This window comes from Nomascus leucogenys, chromosome 14 (assembly GCF_006542625.1).
Source record: "Nomascus leucogenys isolate Asia chromosome 14, Asia_NLE_v1, whole genome shotgun sequence".
NCBI lineage: Eukaryota > Metazoa > Chordata > Mammalia > Primates > Hylobatidae > Nomascus > Nomascus leucogenys.
Window position 1 is genome coordinate 28,327,064 of NC_044394.1, and position 7,111 is coordinate 28,334,174.

The 7,111-nt window shown below is 36.6% G+C and overlaps 1 pseudogene; it reads right to left on the bottom strand.

The window, feature by feature from the left end:
- Positions 1-5,027: 5,027 nt before the first annotated feature.
- On the bottom strand, positions 5,028-5,922 carry LOC100604758 (annotated as a pseudogene).
- Between the last annotated feature and the right edge of the window lie 1,189 nt (positions 5,923-7,111).

Sequence of the window (7,111 nt, forward strand, 5' to 3'; positions counted from 1 at the left end):
TGCTAGGATTGGGAAATTCCAGCCTGGCGAATTCTAGTCAGAACATTTCTCTGCTCTTGAACCCTGTTAAGATGTTTATCAATGACAACGCGTGCACAGTGGGACATGGAAGTTCATTAGTGATTCTAGTTTTGCCCTGAACTTGTGATCTTGCCCTGACCTTCTGCCTTGTGATCTTTTGTTGCCCTTGAAGCATGTGATCTCTGTGACCCACACCCTATTTGTACACTCCCTCCCCTTTGAAAATTGCTAATAAAAACTTGGGTTTTATGGCTCAGGGGGCATCACGAAACCTGCCGACATGTGATGTCTCCCCCGGACACACAGCTTTAAAATTTTTCTCTTTTGTACTCTTTCCCTTTCTCAGATTGGCCGACACTTAGAGAAAATAGAAAAAGACCCATGTTGAAATATCGGGGGCTGAATTTCCCCCAATAAAATGTCTGGTCAAGTGTCTTGTGCGTTTATCTACTATTTTGTCATTTTCCCACTGATTTGTAGCAGCTCTTACATACTATAGATGTTAGATCTTAGTAACATATGCTACAAATATTTTCTACTAATTTGTAACTTGTCTTTGCACTTTTTATGTTGTCCTTTGATGATCTGAAATGTATCTAAAATTCTTAATTTTAATTTAGTTTAAATTTTCAATCTTTCACCTGTTTGTCTTTTTGTACTTTGTTCAAGAAATCCTTCTGTACTCTGTTGCCATGAGGATATTTTCCTATATTATTTTTTAAAGGCTTTGGTTTTGTCTCTTACTTTTAGGTCTTTGATTCTCCCCAAATTTTATTTTGTTTATAGTGTGAGGTAGAGACTCAATATAATTTTTTCCCATATGGATATCTTAATCCCGTACCATTTATTGAAAAACTCATCATTTTTCTGTCATCTGCAATACCACTTCTGTCATATATCTAGTATCTATATATGTCAGTGTCTATTTCTGGGCTTTAATTCTGTGCCATAGATCTATTTGTCTATCCAGCACTAATACTATACTATCTTAAGAACCACAGCTTTATTAGTGCCTTGAAAGCTGGTAGGACAAACTCATTTGTCCTCTTTAAGAGTATTTTGGCTATTTTTGGTCCTTTGTTATTCCATATACATTTTAGAATATGATGGTCATGATTGACTTTTTAAACAAAATCTATCAGAGATTTGATTGAGATTGCATTGATTCTGTAGATCAAATTGGGGACAACAGATATCTTTATAATATAGAATCTTCTAGTTCTATTGTTTCTTAAAAGTTTTGTATATTTTGTTAGATTAACATATAGGTATTTTCCATTAAAAATACATGTGGATGGAATGAATATATATATATATAGAGAGAGAGAGAGAGAGAGAAAGGGAAATAGAAAGAGAAAAAGAGAGTGTGTTATTTGCTAACTCTAGCTGCTATATAGAAATGAAATAGACTTTTATATTGAGTTGGTATCTGGCAACTTTTGTTAAATTTACATTCATTTAAAAAATTTACTGGTAGTTCATTTTGAATTTTTTTTACATATTAGCAGTATTATTTGAAAGCAATGATAGTATTATCCCTCTTTCAATCCTTATTCTTTTGATATGTTTTCTTGTTTTTCTTCAGTGACTTGTACATACAGTGTAATGTTAAATAGAAATGGGAATCCTTGTTTTGTTCCTAATCTTAGATAAAATTATTTGAATAAGTAACCACAAGATATAATATTTTCCTTAGTTTTATTTATTTTTAAATTAGACTGAGGAAGCTCCTTCTATTCCTAGTTAACTAGATGTTTTTATTATAAATGAATGTTAAATTTTATCAAACACCTTTTCTGCATTTATTGAGATGATCATATAAATTTTCTCCTTTAACTTGTTAACGTGGTGAACGACATTACTAATTTTTTAGTATAAACCAATCCTGAATTATTAGGATAAGCCTAATTTGATATATTATCTCTTACCCATTGCTGGGTATGTTTTTGGTAATATTTTATTACTGGCATATACTTTGAAGCTTATCCCTTATTCCTTTAAGCATAGTAAACATTTTAATTTTATAGCTGGTATGTGAAATACATATGGACATATTCCTTGTAGCTCTTGCTTTTGCTGTTTATCACTCATGGTGCTTTTGCTCACTCGTATATTTTGTTGTTTTTTTCTTGTGAGTTGTTCATTTTACTTAGAGTTTCATTTCTTTGAAGTCTTTGAAGCCTGACATGATGGTGGGATACTATAGATTAATTTGCATTTGTTTCTGACCAGCCATATGAAGGCACTACAAGTCTGGGGTGCTCTAATTTAAATTCTTAACTTGCGGTTTTTGGTAACACACAGTTTCTGTGAATTTGTGCTACAAATTTGTGTGAGGACCATCTTGTGATTCCAAATTTTCAGCAACTATTTTTACCTCCTGTACTCTTTACTAAAGGTCAAAGATATTTTCTTTTTAGACCTCAGGGACAGGAAAGGGATGGGTTTATTTCCAGGTCATGCTTACACTGAATGTTTAGAACTTTGATATCTCAGCTCTTTTAAAGTAAGGGATGAGCTAATAAATTGCTACCTTTTGAAAGTCCTTGTCTTTGTTTCCTGCTCTGTGGGCTCTGTAGATTCAGGATAACCAAGGCTCAAATTTACACAAGTTAACAAATAGACTCAGAAAGAAAACTGGCTAAAATACTACACTTCTCCAAGATCCCTTCCTCCTTTAGTCCCTGATCTGAGACTTCCTTACTTTCTTGTACAGACAGTCCCCAATTTACAATGGTTTGCTTATAATTTTTGACTTTATAGTGGTGCAAAGGTGATGTGCATTCAGTAGAAACCATTTGAGTACCCATACAACCATTCTGTTTTTCATATTCGGTACACAAGTTAATAAATTACATAAAATATTCAACACTTTATTATAAAATAGGCTTTGTCTTAGATGATTTTGCCCAACTGTAGCTAACGTAGGTGTTTTAGCACCCACCTACCTGTTTAAGGTAGGCTAGGCTAAGCCATGATGTTTGGTAGGTTAGGTGTATTAAATGCATTTTTGACTTACAATATTTTCAACTTGCAATGGGTGTATCAGGGAGTAACCCCATTATAAGAAGCATCTGTAGTTCATTGATGCTTTTAAGATTTCTTGAACACATAATCTAGAATTTTTTGTTGTTTTCTTAAAAAAGGACAAACTAGGTGCCTATTCTTCCACATTATGTGAAATTACTATATTAAATGTTTATATCCTCATCCTATAGTCTTGCTGTTATCTTAATTTTCCTATTATTGTTCATAAACATGCTCTTCCAATGCAAATATCCTTGGGAGGAACAACACATTAACTGTGAACTTACTGGTTTGAAATAGTTTTTGAGATGTATTCCTCTGACAACTGTGACTAGAACTCTGAAACAGTGGGAGAATATATATATTTGTGATAAAAATAGGTAAGAAAAGAGAAGTGATTTTGAAGAATGAGATATTAGTGAAGAAAAATAGACTGGAATGGTATATTACCTCTGGGCAATCGATGATTGGGAGACACAGGGAGGCATCAGAATGGATGAGAGATATACTTAAAACCCCCAAAGATAGGAAGGCACTAAAATAAATTTCTCTTGCCTCACAATTTTGCCTAGGTTTAGTTATATAAGCATAACTAGAATAACTTACAACAGAATTCCTATGAAATTAAAAACTCTAACTCAGAAGGCAAGCCTATCTAAACTCAAGTTTTCTTGAAATATTTTGGTTTATTTCACGCACAGCCTTGGTAAAATAAATAGGAAAGCATACACTTAAACAAAAAACCTGAATACAGAGAAAGTTTTACTTCAAATTTTTATTCTCCCCACTGCTGCCTGTTTTTTATCTTATTGCAATAGCTAGGACCTTCATTAACACTGTTGAGTACAAGTTGTAAGGGTGGGCCTTCACTCTTTGTTACTGATCTTAGGGGAAAAGCATTCAATGTATGATCATTAAGTGTGAGGTTAGCTCTAGGTTTTTGTAACTGCCTTTTATGAAATTGAGGAAGTTCCCTTCTATTCCTAGTTTGCTAAAAGTGTTTTTATAATTGGGTGATGGATTTTGAAAAATGCTATTTCTGCATCTATGGAAATGATCTTGTTTTTTTTCTTCATTATTCTGTTAATGTAGTTATGGTGATAAATTTGTGGGTGTTAAATCAATCTTACATTTTTGTGATATACCCTTCTTGGCCACTGTATATTATTACTGATATATATTGCTGCAATCAATGCATGAAGTTTTCAAAGATTTTTATGTCTATGTTCATGGAAAATATTGGTAGGCAAATTTTTTTCTGGTAATTTGTTAGGTTTTAGTATCAGAGTTATGGTGGCCTCACGAACAAGCAGGAAAGTGTCCCCTCCTGTTTTTTATAAGGGTTTGTGTAAGATTAGTGTTATTTCTTCAGTGAATGTTCATCAGTGAAACCATCTGAATCTAGATTTACACTGTGGAATTTTTTGACAATAAATTTAATTTTAAAAATGGATATAGGACTATTAATATTTTTGTTTAATCTGTATTGACTTTGGTAAATTGCATTTTTCAAAGAACTTATCATATTTTCAGTATAAAATTTTAATAATGGTATCTTATTATCCTTTTCATGCCTGTAGAATTTATAGTGATAACCTCTCTTTTATTTCTGATACTGGTGATTTATGTTCTATTCTTTTTTTAAAGACACATTTATTCAGCGTCATGATCAGACTATATTACATTTAGCAATCAACAGCATGGGTGCAAAAAAATATTTACATTAAAACCCTTTGTTGGAATGCTGTACACTTTCTACAGAACAAAAACTAAAATAACCTGTTACACCTTTAGTCACAAATACAGTCCTCAAGTTTTTTGCCCATACACATGAGTATTTATCTAAAACATGTCTTTTTTTTATAGCAGCTAGGCCCTGCCACCACTGTGCTTGGTTGAGTTCACAAATCTGCTGTAATCTGTAGCTTCCGTGTCCCTTCTCTGGCTCTCTTCTGCTAAGCTTTGTTTCCTGGTAGTAACTAAAATCTTCTCCCATTGCTGTAACTGCTGCTGCTACTGAAATTGACATAGTCACCTTCGTTTTGTGGTTTGGCAAAGTATTGGCCTCCAACACCACAGGGGCCAGTGCTTCTGCTTCCAAAGTTCTCCCATTCATGGGTCCAAAATTTGAAGACTAATTGTTGTAATTGCCAAAATCATTGTAGCTTCCACCACCTTCAAAATTGCTTCCATCACCAAATCCATTATAGCCATCCCCACTGCCACTATATCCACTGTGACCACAGCTGCCACCATGACCACTGAAGTTTCCTCCACAATCAAAGTTGCCGTTTCCACTGAAACAATCTCCACAACCACCACCAAAGTTTCCAGAACCACTTCAACCTCTTTGGCTGGGTGAAGCACTATGCACCTCTTGCTTTGGCAGGGCTTTCCTAACTTCACAGTTGTGGCCATTCTCACGATGGTATTTCTGAATGACAATTTTATCCATGGAGTCATCGTCACCAAAGCTTATAAAGGCAAAGCTCCTTTTTTTTTGCCACTGCCTCAATCAGTCATAATTTTAATCACTTCAATTTTTCCATACTGTTCAAAATAATCTCTCAGGTGATGTTCTTCAGTGTCTTCTTTAATGCCAGCAACAAATACCTTTTCCATAGTTAGGCAGGCACCTGGTCTTTGAGAACCTTCTCTTGAGACAGCCCTCTTTGGTTCCACAGCTCTCCCATCCACCTTGTGTGGCCTTGCATTCATGGCTGCATCCACCTCCTCCACAGTGGCATAGGTGACAAACCCAAAGCCCCTGGAGCGCTTGGTGTTGGGATCTCTCATGACCACACAGCCTGTGAGCGTTCCCCTTTGCTCAGAACGGCTCCTCAGCCTCTCATCAGTCATTTCAAAGCTCAGCCTTCCAGTGAAGAGCTGCTCAGGCTCTTTAGGAGACCGATTTAGACATGACGGTGGTGGTGGGAAGAGAGACTTTAGCAACTTTTCCTTGGTGGTGACCACAGGCAGAAAAAAGTAAGTTAATGAATGTATCCTTATGTTATATTCTTAATCCATTTTAGGATTTATCAATTTAGTTGATAACTCAGCTCACTGCAACCTCCGCTTCCCAGGTTCAAGCAACTCTCCTGTCTCAGCCTCCTGAGTAGCTGGGATTACAGGCGCCTACTACCAGCCCAGCTAATTTTTGTATGTTTTGAGTAAAGATGGGCTTCACCATGTTGGCCAGGCTGGTCTCGAACTCCTGATCTCAAGTGATCCACCCACCTTGGCCTCCCAAAGTGCTAGGATTATAAGTATGAGCCCCCACACCTGGCCAACTTTTGGATTTCTTAATATTCTTTATTATTTTACTGTTTTTAAGTCTTTTTCAAAGTTTTGGACTGAATATATATTCTTCCTATCATGCATAAAATACATCAGTATTGTGTTAGTCCGTTCTTGCACTGCTATAAAGAAATACCTGAGACTAGGGGCTGGGCGCAGTGGCTCATGCTTGTAATCCCAGCACTTTAGGAGGCCAAGGTGGGCGGGTCACCGAGGTCAGTAGTTCAAGACCAGCCTGGCCAACATGATGAAACCCTGTCTTTACAAAAATACAAAAATTAGCCGTGCATGATGGCAGGTGCCTGTAATCCCAGTTACTCGGGAGGCTGAGGTGGAAGGATTGTTTGAACCCAGGAGGCGGAGGTTGCAGTGAGCCAAGATTGTGCCATTGCACTCCAGCCTGGGCGACAGTGCAAGACTCCATCTCGAACAACAGCAACAACAAAAAACGAAATACCTGAGACTAGGTAATTTATAAAGAAAAGAGGTTCAATTGGCTCATGGTTACATGGGCTGTACAGGAAGCATAGCAGCTTCTAGGGAGGCCTCAGGAAATTTACAATTATGGCAGAAGGCAAAGGGGAAACCAGCACTTCACACGGCCATAGCAGGAGGAAGAGTGAGAGGTGGGAGGTGCTACATACTTTTAAACAAGCAGATCTTGCAATATCTCACTCTCGCTGTGATAACACCAAGGGGGATGGTGTTAAACCATGAGAAACCACCCCCATGATCCAGTCACCTCCCACCAGACCCCACCTCCAAC